The sequence below is a fragment of the Pinus tabuliformis genome, chromosome 7 (assembly GCF_031772625.1).
Source record: "Pinus tabuliformis cultivar Carrire ecotype Pingquan chromosome 7, CPIR1, whole genome shotgun sequence".
NCBI lineage: Eukaryota > Viridiplantae > Streptophyta > Pinopsida > Pinales > Pinaceae > Pinus > Pinus tabuliformis.
Genome location: NC_142293.1, coordinates 655,497,079 through 655,515,201, shown reverse-complemented (window position 1 = coordinate 655,515,201; position 18,123 = coordinate 655,497,079).

The following is an 18,123-nucleotide window of genomic DNA, read 5'->3' as shown; positions in this document are numbered from 1 at the left end:
AATTATAAAGCTATGGCCAACTAGGAGCAAAGAGAACTCTCTAACAAAGTCCCTAGAAGATACAATCAATTAGGCAACTTCTAGGTATTTTGGTTCTTGGTGATGAAGACCAGACACCAAAATACATGAAAGTGAAATCAAGGAATTTTCGAACATATTTTAGGATAATGACGACCCAAGCCTACTAGGGAAGGTGACTGAAACAGTTACACTAACCCCTAGACAAAAGCCTTTGCCAATGAAAGTACCCAAGCTTCAGAAGGGTACCCTCCAGAAGTACTAATGAACATGATGCAACATCTACCTCAGGTGTCATGGGATTCCCCTCCGCAATGACCTATGTGATCCCTAGGAATAGAAACTATGGACACCAGTTCATATCAAAAGCTGGGCGGAACAGTCTCAGGGTGGGATCAACCAAGTAGGAGTGGGGTATCTCTCTTTCCTTGTCTTCACTCTCCCTCATGCTTGACTCCCAGTAGAAAGGAGCTTTCTCGATCTTTCTAACAATGCTGGATTTCATTCATTATTCAACATATATGTTTAATAGTTTGAGTGGCCTTTGAGAGTTAACTCTCCACTCACCTATTCCAAGACCATAAAAAGCTAGACTTGTTGATGTAATTAATGACAAATCAAAAAATGTTCTAGTTCTTTTTAATTAAGTGCTTGATTTTAAAAGGTTGTTCTTTAGGTCACTGGTAAAATGAGAGTGCAATTTGTGGTGTTTTAACACAAAAGAAATCAATAGAAACTTAGATATATGCAAATGAACCTATTTTTCTTCGATGAAAATAAATTTCTATAAGGTTCTACGAATAAACTTGTAAAAGTAATTTTTTTTCTTTTTCAGAAAACATGTTCCACACACTCAAAATTTAACAAAAACGCTAAAATGCATGTAGTGCAAACTAACTTAGTGCAAACTATAATTATGGTGCAATATTCTATGGATGCTCATACAATAAGAAAATGTGTTCCTTCACAAGATCAATAGCCCAACTTGAATACAAGGAGGGTACAAATTCAATGACAAACTTCCCTTGAAACCAAGAAAAACCAATCTAAAAAAGTTCGCAATTGCTCAAAAACAATGAAGAAAAGAAAAAAAAAAAAAAAACTAAAAAGAAAAACAAAGGAGAGAATGAGGTTTTTGTCTTTTTTCTTTTAAAGAAATGGAAGAATTTTTTGAGAACACAAAGACTACTAAAATTCCAAGACCAAAAACAAGCATAAAGAGTCCCAAAATTCGTAAGTTAAGCACATCATTAATATAATAAAACTTGAAACGAAAAAGGACTACATACTTGCATAGATTGATCTGAACAATAGTATAAAGGACTTCATCAAACCAAAAGAACATCAAGAAAGACTTTCAAGATTGCCAAAGAGGCACTTAGAAACCATGAAAAACAAAATAGGTCAACCAAAAAGGAAAGCAAAGCAAAGAAATCCGAAAGTTGGGTTATAAACAAAACTCCAACCAATTTCTTGTTCTGCAAAGTCATAACAATCAGGAACTTCTACAAGAAGCCTTGAACCCAAAGCTAAAACTCAAACTTTACTCAAAAATAAAACCCTAGTTTGACTAGGTTTTTCAACAAGAAGAAGATTAGAAACTGAAAACTTGCATGAAAGCAAATATTTACTGATAATGAATGACCAGAAAACAACAAAAACCACCAGGAAACAATCTTAATTGGGTCCAATATTTTGAAAAATTTATTCAAAATAAGGTATACGCGACTGTGAAAACAAAAAGAAGCATGTATACGTAACTACAACAAAGGAAACTCATGTATACGCTAGTTTCTTGGAAGAAACTAGCGTGTATACGCTACTGTATCCTATGAAAAGCGTGTATATAAAGCTCAATAAAGAAAAAAAAAATCTAGAACTGATCCAAAAGGTTAGACTTGATTCCCAAGAAGCAAACAGGTCATAGACACTGTAAAGCAAGAAATCAATCAAGCAGGCCCTGATCAAGAAGAAACAACTCAATCTAGGAAAAACAAGAATGCTTTCCCCAATGGAGTCGTTAATTCTGTTATGGGTAGAATCACCCTAGGGTCTTGGGTTGGGAACCCCAATAGAGCGGAGGGCATACAACATAAAGAGACACACAAACAAGTAGTCCTAATACTTAAACAATTAAACTTGGTACAAAAGGTCTTACCCGTAGGTCCTATGTTTGAGGTCGTTCCCATAGGGTTCAAACCCTCTGTTTCTTCCTTGTGCTTTAAGACCTACAATTCATTCAAGGCAAAGCATATACACCAAAAATAATTGAAAGCATGTTCATGATATCAAGGTTAGATCATATAAGCATGTAAGCAAATAAGCATTAACATGAGATTTTATAAGCAAATCATGACATAAATTAATGGATAAAGACCATAATCATCAGGAACAAGACAAAGCCTCTTTATTAATGTAAAGTAACGAAAATATGGAAAAACTACAACCTAATTCATCCACCATCTTGTTGTAGTGGCTACAACCATCCTCCAAAATTTTTCCTTAGCTTGTTTTCGAGCCTCCCTACCAACATTACACAACACTTTATCTTGCTTCATCAAGTACTCAAGCTTTAGTACTTTCCTCGCACAAAGGTAGTCTGTCGAACACAGTTGATCCATTCTCCTCATAGGCTACTTGCCTGGACTTGGTCTAGTTACAGGCTAAGCAACTTCCCCCTGAAAATTGCACATTCCTAGAGGACAACTTGTAGTTATCTCCAAGAATTGCATAATCCTCTCTATCAACCTGTTAGTCTCCAAGATTGCGCAATCCTACCATCCAACCCTCCTATTGCATAAATTTTCCCATCAAATGGAAATTCAACCCAGGATTTACACAAATTTGGGCAGCAGTCAGCTGCTCGGCCCAGAAATTGCACAATCCCTTTGGGCAATTAGCCCAATGTGCATTTTTCTCCAACAGTCGAGCAGTCGCTTGCATGTGCAGTTGAGTTGACCGGTTCCCTCTAGGACCGAGCAAAATAGACTTGCATGCATAGGCTTTTTCCACCAAGGTAGCATGCAAAGGCATCCCTTGTTTCAAGGATCTATGTTTAGCAGTTAGAGGTTACATGCAAGGAGTAATTCCGAAACCTCCCTCCAAGTGTTGCTTCCTCCTAGATTTGTGGCATGAGCATCATAACCTCGATGTTATCAAAACTCATCAACTGGACACTACAGAGCCCATTCCTCACATCAACCTTGTAGCTCTAACATCCCACATCACATCTAGGATCAGTTGGCACATTCAACTCAGCTGTTTTGGGATAAGCTCGCTTCCAATGCCTTGTGCTACATTTCTATCGCTTTTTGTGTAATCTCTTCTATGAGTGTTGTTTGTTTGATTTCTTTGAACACCTGCTGCTGTTTACATATATTCTAGCCTGTCCTATCTCTATTTCAATTTTAGTTGCGATCTCACTGCTATTGCATGCATGAAACTGTTTTGCACAGACGTTCGCCCAACCAGCGAACGGCTTCACCCACATGCATGATGATCTATTTTCTCAATCCTCCATTCATGTTTTGCATGCACTATTTATCACTTCTACTATCACTTAGTGTCACCGTGCATTTCATTGACTTACTTTCTTTCAGTTGCCCGTCGGTGAGTCCGTCCAACCTTAGCCTAGTCTCTGCCTTCACCAAGGCTTCATTACGCAATCTGGAGAAGGAAGGCTCACCTTACTCTCTAGATTTGCACAATCTAGCCCAACATTGGCCTCTTAGACTGAATTGTGCATTTCTGGAGGTTAGTGGCTACTTGGCCCAAAAATTTGCGCAAATCTATCCTTGGGCCAACAGTCTTTCCAGCAGGGATCACGCATTTCGCAACCCTAGCAGCCAACTGCCCAACTGGATTGTGCATTTTGTAGTTCCAGTAGTTAGTTAGTCTCCCAACAGCTCAGACTATGCCTTGTGATGTCTTGGCAGTTGGTCTCCCGACCTCCTGGTCGAAATTGTGCAACCTTCACGATCATTCACCCAGGTATGTTGCAGGTTAGTTCTCATGTTCGTTTTGGTTTTCGACTAACAGATTACTTGCTATGAGTGTTTCCATGTCTCCAAGTATCGTAGGTGTTCATCTGCCTCTCAACAGTATAGGTACAATGGTTTCCAAGAGAGCAGAGACGAAGATACCGTTCAGAGCACACTTGGGGATGTAGTCGATCAAGTGTCCATGGGCTTACCTACTCATGAAGACATCAAGTTTTTCATGGACAAGGAAATAAAGCAGCAACATTAGAGTGAGCAGCATCATGAACTGCAACTGAAGGCAGCATACCAAATGTAACAAACGCAATGAATGCAATGAACCCAGTAGATGCAAGAGGAAGGTTGTTGACAACATAGAGGCAGAGCAAAGTTGCAAGATTAAGCAGATCCAATGATAATGAAAGCAACTTTGGAGACTCAGAATACGAAGTGATGGTGCGGCATGAAGATCGTGAGAAGGCAGAGGATGGAACAAAGAAGGAGTTACATGTGCTGAAGTAGCAACTCAGGAAGAACATGAAGTTGCACAGACTGTTCATGAGTTACAGTAGGAACATGAACAACGGTGGGCACAACATGCATCCATGGATGAAACTACACCAGTACAAGTTACGGATCCATCCCAGTAGCAGACACAGAGAAAACATGGTGAGCAGTGTTTTTGATCGCATGCAAAGGATCCAGTAGCATGCATGTCATTGAGCACATGCATGCAATCCAACCCATTCAACACACTCACCAAGGTGAAGAAAAGAGACAAGTCCAACTGGGGTTGAACATGCACTTCAGCAAGTTGATGTGGATGACCACCAACACACACTTTAGGATCACCATGGATACTATGCATCACTGTGTTGCCAGTTCAACCGTACCCAAGAAGACCATGTGCATGTTAGCAGACAAGTTGGATGAAGGGGCCGAACCAATGCACTGGTTGCAATGGAGGCAAGAGTTCGCTTCAGCAAGATGTCACCATGAGGTGCATGCACACCATCATAGATGACCAAGCTTGGCATCAGCTCACTAGCTTCACTATCATAAGCATGTCAAAGAGTTGGTCTCACCACAACGGACCGAGTGTTAGTGATGTCTTGCAAGGCTTTCTCAAGCCATTTTGTTTCACATGAGTACATGTGCATTGTAACGTTGAGTGATTTCAAGTGTAAGTCGAGTTTCAATAGTTGGATGTAACAGTCATAGAGTAGGGGAAGAGTCATGAGGGTAGTTGAATTGTCACAAATGGGAATGTCAAGGGTCACCCCACGCTTTGCTATAAATAGTCCCTCATAACTCATTGTATATGCTTTTGGTCAGCCAACCTTCTACTAAAACTATCTTGAAGAAGGCTTGGACAGTATTATAACGTGCCTTGGCTTCTCCATTGCACGGAGCTAGTACATCTCCTTGGAGGAGCAGGTCGACGTGGCTATAACGTTCTACTGATAGGGCTAGAAGGTTTACATGGTGTATTGTATGATTGTGAATTACACCTCTTTATTTAATACAAGCCAACACATTTTCATGCATATGTTGTTATTGAAGTTGGACTGCTCCAGTTTCCTTAATGATATATGTTGTTTAACTTATGTACTTGTGTATGAAGTGATTGACATGAGATTATATGAATCTTGTTGTTAATGTGTCGCATATGTTGTTAAAGTTGTCACCATCCATGTCAACTACTCTGACGGACACTAGACAGACCTTTCCCCGAACCTTTTTATATCAACTGTCACATTTGTCTCGGACTGATCCATGAGTCCTATTCAAGTTATCTTACCTTGTATATCGAGACTACCGCATTCGTGTCAACTGCTCTACCAAAAGTTGTGCATTTCATTTGTGTGGTGTGTTCCTAGCAGAGTTGGGACTGATCCCTTTCAACCTGGAACTCACCTTCATCTTCCTCCCCCCTTTGAAGTGTTGGAACCTCTCATACTCATTCCTTGACTCACTACATCAGTCACACCCTTGCTACTGATAGAGTTATCTTAATTGCCTCTGTACGACATCGCAGTCAAAGCATTACCTTACGATCCACTGCTGGGACTCCTACACCAAACAGTGTGAGGTCTAATTGGGACTTCTTACTGGGGAGATCCCCTTGACATGTTGGTGGGTCTAGCACCATCAACACGTCTCTAAGCGAAACTTTCCTCCAGATCCATCTTGCCCAGGCCTCAACAATCCTCCTCCATAAGTATACACAAGGATGTCATGAAGGGATGATGAACATCTCAAGAAGGAAACAGGGGTTTCCTATGACTAGGATTGAAGAAGGCACCAGGATATCTTCAGACTTGATTAGGGATTTAATCAACCATAATATCAATACCTAATCCTTCCTCCTCCCCTTAGGCCTTCCCATGGAGATGTATTTATACTTCTCCAAATTAGTTTTTCCAGTTGGAAAATAGTTGGGCCATGAGCTATAGTAGGTGGGTATCTGGTCAAACCTGTAAACCCTGCCTAAATTAAGGGAGATTATATATTTTTAAATTTTTTAACACATATACACGAGTTGGGTATAGGTTGACCTACAGGTACATGTGCTTTAGATAGGGCATAATCGCGTATGGGATTTTAGACATTGGTTTTTAGAAAATGGACCAAGTCTAGTAGAGAAGGGTTGGCCTAGACCATATCATAGAGCATCAAATATACCAATGGTGGTAAATGGTGCTATAACAACTGGGTAGATACAAGTTCCTATGTGAGCTTACAACTCACCATACTTAGCTCATAGGGAAATGAAGCGTTGGAAAAGAAAAGCTCCAACAACCCCCCCCCTTAGGTGAAACATAGTGAGTAACTAAAGAAGAAATAAAACAAAGAATGGGTCTCGACAGTTGTAGCATCCATATTTATTTGAATTTAATTTTCAATATTATCACAAAAAAAAAAAAAAAAAAAAATCAAATATTATGTTTAAAAATCAAAAGAGAGTTTGAAAGTCCGAAAATAGTGATTTATTTTATATTATTGATGATATTCAAATCCGATATAAGGTGGGGCCCCGACCCAAATATTAAAGTTCGAGTAGTATCATGAGATATAAGCAAGTGAGGGCTCAAGAGGCGGGTAAAGTGCTCTACGGGGGAACAATGAGCACGAGTTATAACTCAGGCTCAACCCCCGCAGTTGACCATGATGTCAAGGTATTTGACTGAGATCTATAGCTTGAGATCGCTGTGATGATTAAAGTTGATGAACTTCCCGTACACTCCCTACCCCCACAGCCGGCCACCCCCATCGTTTCACTCCATCTCATCTCCTCCACGTCATCCGCCACCCTCATTCATTACCATCCACCTCAACCACCGTACCTCGTCATCTCATCTGCCACTCCATTAATTAGTTACATTAATTACAGGATTTCCCTCTATTTTGATTATCATATATACAAAAGAAAAGTAAAACCTTGTTGCATTAGTCTTTTGTTTTTAGTACTAAGCAACCTCGCATCTAGTTCAGTAGTCTGAGTCAGCAACCGTCCCAACAACTATCATCAGCAACTGTTACCAACAACTGTCATCTACAAACACCATGGCCAAACAAGTAAGTTCTTCCTCAGTCATCCATACCCCATTAATGGATGTCGAACATGATATTTTTGATACCCTCTACACAATTAAGCATCTTTCATTGTATCAAGAGGTCATTTTGAACCATAAAAAGTCTCCTATATTCATGGCAATGGTTAGGTCAGGTGTTTTAGCTTATTTTGTCCCCAGGACTCATTTATTCCTTGAATTTATTCAATGGCTAGCCTCAACAATGTACCCCAAGAAGTGTTTTGTAATGAATTAGTCAGGGGAGAGTGTTTTTCAAGTAACCTCACAATTAATACATCAAGCTTTGAATTACCTTGTATCTGGAACTTACACCACCTTTACTGAAGAGTCTCTAGTTTCATATTATGATAACATGTCTCCTCACGAACTTTCTCATGTTACCTCTTTCCTGGCACCTAAATCTGGTCGATTCTCCCTAGATGGAAATCTCTTCTCTTTAGAAATATTTGCAGTTGATATAAGACATGTTTTACAAGTAATTTCTAAGATTATAGGAAAAGAAGACTCCAAGAAGGTTGATAAAGTAGTACTGGGATTTTCTCTTTAATGATGAAGCCAGAGATAGTACTAGACATTCCAGCATTCTGGGTAGATACTATCAATACCCAATTTATGACTTTGCCTCTCATTGTGTCCTTCAAGTTTCCTTCAGTTATTACTTATTTATTTCTGTACTAGAATGCTGAACATTTTTCAGATTTGGGACTAAATGTTGTTGACAACAATAAAAAGAAGCGGACAGTGGTATTCTGGATAGACTTGATAAGGGGTGATCTAGGAGATAGTGGTTTATTTGAGTTCACTTCTTTATTCCTTCCAGTGGCTCATAAAATCTTGAATGGAACCTTGTCCCCAACTTTTCTTCCTAAAGCTCAGGAATTTCTTCAATTGAGTAAGGATGTGAGATGTGGAGATTGGTTTATCTTTGAAGAGCATGCAGAGATTAGGCTTTATGGAGCCTCTGTCAAGCCTTATAGGTTACCAAAATTTGTGCGAATGAGGCTTTTTGCCCTTGAATTTATTAGGAAGAGCTTGAATGTAGATCAAGTTCATTTTGTTCCTATGAAGAAAGGTTATTTCTTTAAGTTGCCTAAAGCAGTGGGACCCTTTATTATGAAAACCAGACAGGTTACCCAAGAGGTCGAGAAATTGTTGAATGATATGTGTCTTTTACAAGTGGTTGAGTGGGCTTATGAACCTCATCAAATTATTTCAAAGAGAAGGCTGGAGAATGGATATTCAGCCTTTGTACATGAAAGTAGACCTGAAATAGAGAAATTGGAAAATGGAGGTTTGCAAAACACTCAGGGGATAGAGATTGAAACCCCTAGTATCACAGAGAAAGGTGTCAAGAGTGTTAGAGAAGAAGTCAATGATTTAGATGAGGAAGAATCTGAAGCAGCAAAAAGGACTAAGCTGATGGATGCAATGTCTTCAACACAACTTGGTTTGGTGATTCAGTTAGGAGAAATAGAAGGAGCCCCAGCTTCCCCATCTTCCAAAGAACCTATTCATGATCATGTTCCTTTAATTCAAAGTATGTTTTCTCAAATAGATGAGAGAAACCAGAAGGTGAATCTAAATATGAAAGCTCAAGCTGAGTCTTAATTTTCTCCTAAACAAACTAGATTGCTATGTGCTATGGATTTGGAGAGGAGCCAACTTAAAATTGCTTTTTCTCATCCTACTGAAATATTAGTTGGGTCCGCTAGCAATTTCAAGACTATGAATTTAACTGTTGACACTCACAAGTTTCTAATGCTTGAAAAGATCAATTTGCACATGTAAACTGGGCAATTGATCGTAAATGATTTACATAAGACAAATGCAGCAGTTGTCAAGGCAAAAAAAATGATAAATAAGGTAATTCAACAATTAAAGTTCGAGAAAGCCAACTCCAGAGCTTTTAATTCTCAGGTGGATGAGCTAGAGAAAATTATCATTAAAATAGGTGTCAATCTTGATGACCAACCTACTGTTCAGAAATTATTGCAATCTGCTAAGTCAGAGATTGTGGTTTTGAAAAGGAAGTTGAATCTAACAACAAGTGAGCATCCCATTGCTGCAGGGATAGCTGAAGTGGAAAAGGAGAAGGAAAAGCTCCTATAGAATGTGTTGCAGAAAATCGAAGAAGTTTCTTTACTTAAGAATCTTTGGACAAGCCACAACAATAGGTATACACTCATGTTTTCGCAATAGTAATGGCAGCCAACACAGATGATCCAGTAGCATAGGTTTTACAGTTGGGAACAGAGCTTAAAATGGTTGAGCATGATGTAAAGAAAGCCTAAAGAGAATTGGAAACAACTTGCAAGCTATTGAATTTGAGTGAAGAAGAAGCAAGAAGGGAGAAAGAAAATGCAAAGAAGTACATGGAAGATCTTCTAAGGGCTGAAGATGAAATCAAAAGGCTAAAGGAGAAAATGAAGGGCAATATGTCCTTAATTCAAGCCAAGGAAATCCTATGGGATGAAGTCATTGAGGTTATCAAGGGAATTTGGGAATTTCTTGTTATTATATCTGAAGAGAAAACACTAGTCCGAGACATGGAAGAGGTGGTCATGAAAAATAAACAAAAAGATTTAGATAGATCAAAGTTTTCAAAGAGGATGATAGATTTCATTAATTCTAAATCTACTGCAGAATTGAAGGAGCATGACATGCTAGAAAGAACATTATGTGCAATAGATTTCAATAAGATGATTGTCAGAAATATTTATAGGAATACTGTTGAGAAGAAGATAAATGAGATGAAGGAAGCAGTTTCCAAGTTTAACATCCTGTTTGATAAAAGAGTCAGAGTTGGACTTCCCTCTTACTGGGATCTACAAGGAAACTTGCTACCATGGAAGACATATGAGACTTTGCTAGTTGAGGCAAAGAGAAAGGTTGATAACACTCATGAAAAGACAATAGTATTAAAGGGAGCCACCACTGTGAACTACCTTAAGAAAGTTTTTAAGCTTCTCTGGATGGTGAAGACTTTGTTTACAAATAAGCCTACTTATAATAAGATTACAGCTTGCAGAATAGCACTTGACAAGTTAGAGGAAGCACCAAAGTCAAATGTGCCATTATGGAGGAAATGCAAAGAATGGATGATAAAGTAGACCAAAGATGCGTCAGCAGGACCATCTACTCAAGCCACATATTCAAACAACAAGCAACAATCACCAATCATACTTTAAATTCTGTTACTTCATGTTATCTTATTTCTTGAGAAAAATGAGGTGTCTTTTACCGTCTAATGTAATATTCTGTAATGACTTTTACTTTAGACAGTTAGAATGTAATTAAGCAGTTTGATAGTTTTGGTAGTTACCAACTATCCCATGATGTATAAAAAGAGGCAAAATTATAGAAAAAGGGTTTGAATTTTGAAGAACCTAAAGACTATGCTATTGTATACTTGATAAGTTGATGATTAATGAAAAAATCAGGAGTTTTCCACACAGTGTTGGGTATGATTTCGTTATTTCTCTATTATGTGTCATTATGTTTCTTCCTTTCTTTAAATATGGTAATGAAGTTACAGGTCTTTGTTTACTAATGTGAAAATTACTTAAAAGAGTGATCCCATATTTAAAGCTCCTACCTCTATATCTCTTCTAAGTTATAGATAATAGTTCCTGTCAAATACAAAATATTATCTTTAATGTCTCAAGGCATTATTCACATAGCATTTATATCTAGCATCACATGGCATTTTGAGATTTTTATATTAGCTAAATATTAAGGGCTAAAAGTCAAGTCATTTAGGTCCTTCACATGAAGATACATTATACAAATAAGTGACATGCATAATAAAATTTAATGTCTTAAGCAAAATTTCTCAAGAACCAAGAAATTGGTTTCTTAAGAGACAACATTAATTGGTTTCATTACTGGGGAACGAAAGCAGGGACATTTTTCTGTGGGTTTTTAATATGCTTCTCTAGTTGTCTAGTGAGGAGGAAATATTTGGCTGTATTAAACATAAAACAACAACTTTGGCTTCAAAAAGGCCTCATACGAGGTCAGATACCTCACAGCAGAAAGCTCAAGCCCTTTCAGACCCTGAGAGATTAGTTTCCAAGAGGGTTGGAAAGCCAAAAACTCCATTTACACCAAGTCCTACACTATCTGCACCTGGAAGCAGTTCAACACATCTTTCATCCAAACATTCACCTTTTACTGATTAAGAACTACCTTTTACATCCACTTCATTTCAAGAACCTAACTGCCAAGAACAGTCTTTAGAGTCTGTATCTTTCTCAGTATTTGAAAATATATCTTCTATAGTTGTTCAACTTGAACCTATATCTACATTGCCACCTTTTCATACTCCATTTACCCCTCAGATAGGTTCTACATCTGTTGGTACTCAAGGTTCAGTAAGTTCAGGTGCAAACATGGCAGCACCTGCATTATTGTTGAATAGGTATGCACCTATTCAGTTGCCTGAACAGTTGAATCCAATGGCTCAAGAATATCTAAAAATTATTCCTTGTTTCTTAGGGGAAGTTGAACAAACAACAGAGAAGCATATAGTAGTGTATTGTAATTTTGGATAAAATCTCAATGTTGAACACCTGGATGTTGTTTTAAGACTTTTTGTGCAATCCTTAGATGGTGAAGCAAGAAAGTGGTTTAAAGGGCTTCCTAATAACTCTATTCCTACATGGGAAGAAATGGAGCGCCAGTTCACCCAGAGATGGGGAGAGAAACGAGATCATGGGTATTCACTTACAGAGTTCAACTCTATTAAAATGAAATCTAATGAAAGTGTTGTTGAGTTCATTAGAAGGTTTAATAAAATTTACAATAGTCTTCGAGTGGAGATCAAGCCCCCTCCTACTAGTGCAAAAATAACTTTTGCAGGGGCATTTGAATCATATTTTTGGTTTACATTAAGGGAAAGAAGATCCACAACCCTTGATCAGATCCAAACTGATGCTTTAGAAATAGAAGCAAATTTGGTGGCTACAAGTAAAGCACCAGAGGCACAACCTACCCAAGATAAGGGAAAGGCCAAAGTGGAATCCTCTCAAAGTCAAACATTAGAGGATATGAATAATGTGATTAAAAATTTGTTTAGAAAATTGATTAAATTGGAGTTGGAGAGTAAGAATTCTCAAAGGCAAGTACAACAAAATAGAAACTTTAATCCCCAATATAGAAGACAACCTCTGCAAATTTTGCAGAAGGAGAGAAAAGACCAAGATCAGGTTCAAGCACCACTTAGAGGCAGATCCTGATGAAGTACCAGAGCATTCCAAGGATCATGATGATCATATTTCCACATTGTATGTAGGAGATGAAGATGAACTAGGTGTTGAGGGAGAAGAATATACTAAAACAGATGCCATTTATGATGAAAATGAAATTAATGAATATTGGAAGCAATTTACCAATTTTATGCAGGCAAAATTGCATAAGAAATATGACTTGAGATCAAGGAAAAGATCTAGAATTCAAGAAAATGAAGGTGAGCAGCGAGTACCTGCTCTCCTAAAAAGGCGACTCCACAAGAACCACAACCTACAAAACAATTAAATAAAGGAAAGAAACAACAGAATACAAATAGCAAAACTCAGATACTTCAAGGTGAGTCTTCCCAAGATAAAATTGATAAAATTCCTTTAGAAAAAATTGTTTCCATTCCACAAGAGATTTCAGTGATGAAGAAAAGTGAAGATGAAACTGAAAATAATACCAAACAAGTCCATGTATTTAGTCTCACTAAAGAGTTAGAAAAAATCAGAATTCAGGTGCCCCTCACAGAGTTGGTCAAAACACCAGTTTATCAAAGAGAGATTGCTGAGTTTATCAACCTCTCTCAGAATGTGAATATAAATGACATTGTGAATCTACAAGAAGATAAACTAGTAGTAGTTTTTGGTCCACATGTGGAGGAGGTAGATTCTTCAACACCTCCTTTATACATTTCTTTATTGATTTGTGATTTCCTCTATTGACACCTAATAATCAGGATTGGGTGAATAACTAAAATTGATGTAAATAAATAATAAAGAATATGAATAGTCACTGAGATATGAAATGAATAGTCTCTCCCTCATGTATATAATAAAGACCAACCTGAATGAAAATCAATGAATTGTTTTTGAGGATTTACTACCTGGTCTAACATGGTATCAGAGCCAATGCCATTTTTGGCTTCTATCTACGATTGTAACTCCCTTCTATCATTTCTTCAAAAGTTTGTCAGTTTGTCCTGCATTTTTCTGCCAATTTTGTAACCTCCCACGCTCCTCTGACTAGTCCAATAATGCTGCTTTGATACACTGCTCTCTCCACATTGCTGGCCTCCATATCATATCACATGGTATCATACTTTGATCAATTAACAATACTGCCCTTGCTTTGGACAAGCACAGTTACAGTGTCTTCCTTTTCATAGACCTTTTTTTCTAGATTTCTCAATCGTTCCTAGCGCCACATTGCAATGGCATCCGTATCATTTCTATGTTATGTCGAATCAACATAGTTTGTGAAATCTATGGTGAGGAAAATGTCGAGAAATCGGTGAGCGTGCGTACTTGCTACAGGAAAGGCAGTTAGCCTCGCACAGTGTCTACACTGTCTATCTTGTCAAATCATGTGTGAAATGCTCAGTGCTGAAAAAGTCTTTATCTGCGGGGAACAAAGGAGTCTTGCCATATCAAATTTTATTGTAGTGTCCATTCCCTACATGAGTCTCGCCATATAAAATTTTAGTCTAGTCTCGATTCCCTACAGGATCCAAACCCTAGGTTCATTTACATAAAACAGTTTTCAGATCCCTTTTAGATACTAATCTTTTTAGCTGCGTTTGGCTCCCAATACACTGCATTTGGCGTTCTGGTATTACACTGCTGCCAGTGTTCCATTACCAGAACCGAGACCTTTGTTGCTCCCAACAATACGCATTGGTAATACGTAAACCTCTGTTGTCAAACCTCTGGCTGCTCTCTCTGCTCTACTATCTACTCTACTACGCCTATCTACTACACACTGTAACCATTGCCAATGAAAGTCCGAGAAACAATTTGGAATTGCAAGATAGAAAGCTACGGACAGTCTTCTGTAGAGACAATGAAAATGAGGACCTCTGTATAGTTTGGAGAATCTCATTTGAAATATGCTTGTCAAAATATTTGATGAAGCAGGAAAGAATGGCGTGGCGTTGAAGTTTATGGAGAATGCTTCTTCCTGGAAACCATCCTTGGTATAACATTTATTTGTGCACTCTCAACAGTTATATAACGTTTATATACTGGTAATACCGCGCTGCCATATGCCATATGCTATTCATTTCAATACATACCGCTTCCTATTCTATCCATATGTGATGGCATATTTAAGACTACTGGTTTTAATATACACTGTTGTTTGAATACTCCCTCCACCAGTTAAAACAGAGTTTGCCACCTGAAGTACAATTTTTTTTACAGTATACTTCCAAAAGTATTTTTTTTACAGCACTCAGATTTTACAATGCATTCAATCATATCCATTGTGGGAATAGTTCTCATTGGCAAGGAGAACTATCCTGAGTGGTCTCGGATGATAAAAGACACCCTCATTTTCAATGAGTTGTGGAAAGGAGTGTGTATTGGAGATGGAGACAAAGAACCAGAATAGCCTACCTCAGACAAAGATTTCACCATTTGGGAAAATAAGAACAACAAAGCCTATGCATTAATTGCAGCATTTGTAAGTGAAGAGGTGAGTCACCATATTTCACCATTTTCAACTGCTTTTGAAGCCTTACAAAATCTAAAAGAACTCTATGACTCACATTCTGCACTTGAAGTTGTTCAACTCATGATTAAATTCTTCACTCTTGAATTACAAAATAATGATCCTCTTGCTCTTGCATCTGAAGTAACATCTATAATGCATGATATCAAAGCCACTAAGGTTGAATTGGATATTCCTCTTATCGCTTTTCTCAAGGCACTTTATCCTACTCACTCCAATTATCTTGAGTCATTGCAAGCAAATGGAAATCTCAAAGATATTACCTTTGACTCTCTTGTGAAAAAATTTGTTGAAAGAGAGAAAGCTTTTGGAAGGAAGACAACCCCTGACTCTTCTGAAGAGGCTGTGTGCCTTGCTCATAAAGAAAAGAAGCTTGCCCAAGATTCTTCCAGAGGAAGAGGTGGTCGAAGAGGAAGAGGAAGATATTTCAGAGCTAGGGGGGCAGACACTCTCAAGGAGAAAAGTATAATTTGCACTGCATACGCTGCAAAAAGAATGGATCACATGATGCCTCTGCATGCAAGTTACCTTGGGACAAAATTGAGTAGCAAAGAAACCAACAAAAAGGTAAAACTAATGACACAGACAAAGGTAAAGCACCTGAATCCGCTCATTATGTTGTGGCACAATGTAATATCGGAGTAAATGAAGATTTATTTAATGCTTCACTTGCTTCTTGGAAAAATGATTGGTTGCTTGATTCGGGAGAAACTTGCCACATGTCTCATAGAAAATATTTTTTTGAAGAATTTACTGAAAATGTTGATGGAGAAACATACTTTGTAGACCAGTCAAAAATCAAGCCATCAAGGCTTGGCACAATTAGGCTTACAGTGCCTGGTCTTCCAGACTTTCTTCTGCATCATGTTCTATATCTCCCACAGCTGAGGAGAAACTTGTTGTCCTTGGTCCACATCGGCCAGCAAGGTAACTCCATTCATATGTTTGATGGCAGTCTTGAGGTGAGAAAAGCATCTGACCACTCACTTGTCATGAGGAGGATAGAAGAAGAAAGGCTTCTCAAGCTGCGGGATACCTCTACTCGTGCACAACATTTCTCATACAACTCTCATTATGAAGAAGGTACACTTCCATCAAGTTTATTATGGCATGCTAGATTTGGACATTTGAACTATGACAACCTTCGCTTGTTGAAGAAAAGTGGTGTTGCTGGTTTGCCTACAATTCCTAGGAAACTTAAGCAATGTGATGCTTGCATTCTAGGAAAGCATAGCAAATAGTCTTTTCATGATTCACATTCAAGAGCACATAGAAAAGTTGAACTCATTCATTCAGATTTATGTAATACAATGCCTATTCCTTCTGCAAATGGAAATAAATATATGATGACATTTATTGATGACTACACCAGAATGTGTTGGGTTTATTTATTGAAGAACAAATCTGATGTTTTTCAAACATTCAAGAACTTTCATAAATGGATTGAAAATGATGCACAATCTCATATTGGCTCTATTCACATTGATAATGGAAAAGAATACACTTCAAATGAATTTGAAAACTATCTTCGCCAACATGGCATCAAACATCAAACAACTGTGCCTTATAATCCCCAACATAATGGCGTAGCTGAAAGAATGAATAGGACAATATTAAATATGGTGCGCTCCATGCTGTTTTTCAAAAATGTAAAATTGATGTTTTGGGCTGATGCAGTTCTATGTGTTGTATATATAAAGAATAGATGTCCATCTAATGCTATCAGAAACAAGACTCCCAATGAAATGTGGTATGGGCACATTCCTTCAGTAAAGCATCTCAGGGTCTTTGGTTCCACCTATTATGCCTTCATACCAAAGGTACATAGAGTCAAATTTGGTGCAAGAATTCGTAAGTGTATCTTCCTGGGGTATTGAAATACCTCCAAAGAATACCATCTCTATGATGAAGTCAATAAAAATTTTGTTGTATCTAGAGATGTAATCTTTCTTGAATCATCCAAAACTAACAATTTTGTTGAGCAGCAACTTGATCTCTTGGATAGATTCGCAAATGCAAAATCATTTCAAGAATTTGATAATAAGATTCCACATCTTAAAGGGGTGATTCCTATACTAGATCAACATGTGGAATCTTTTTTTGAAGAACTCTCTCCCCTGCATGAAACTACAACAACGGATGATACTTTAAGTGATGTGATTGATAGAATTGGGAGACTCAATCTTGATTCAGTCCCAACTCAATCAATGGAGCAGCTTGGACCATCTGAGAAAGGTCCCCCACAGTGGCTGAAAAAGACACTTGAAAGTGTTCATCCTGATGAGGTTCGAAATACAGGAACTAGAAATTCAAACTGGCAAAACGGAGGTGATGTAGATGACTCTGATTCACCTATTGATATGCATGCTTCTTATGATTGTGAATTGAATTTGTCTACAGATTTCAAACCAGATTTCAAACCAAATTCCTTCAATGAAGCTGCTTCTCATGATGAATGGAAAGAAGCGATGCAAAAGGAGTTTGATGCCCTGATAAAGAATGGCACTTGGAAGCTGGTTGATCCTCCATTAGGAACCAAACCAATTGGCTGCAAGTGGGTCTACAGGAACAAGTATAAAGCAGATGGCTCAATTGACAAGTACAAAGCTAGGCTGGTGGCAAAAGGTTTTGCACAGAAGGAAGGGGTCAATTATGAGGAGACTTTTTCCCCCACAACAAAATGGGCTACCATCTGGACACTCTTTTCCCTAGCAACTCAGAACGGTTAGAAAGTCCATCAAATGGATATAAAAATTTCTTTCTTGAATGGAGATCTAAAAGAGAATGTT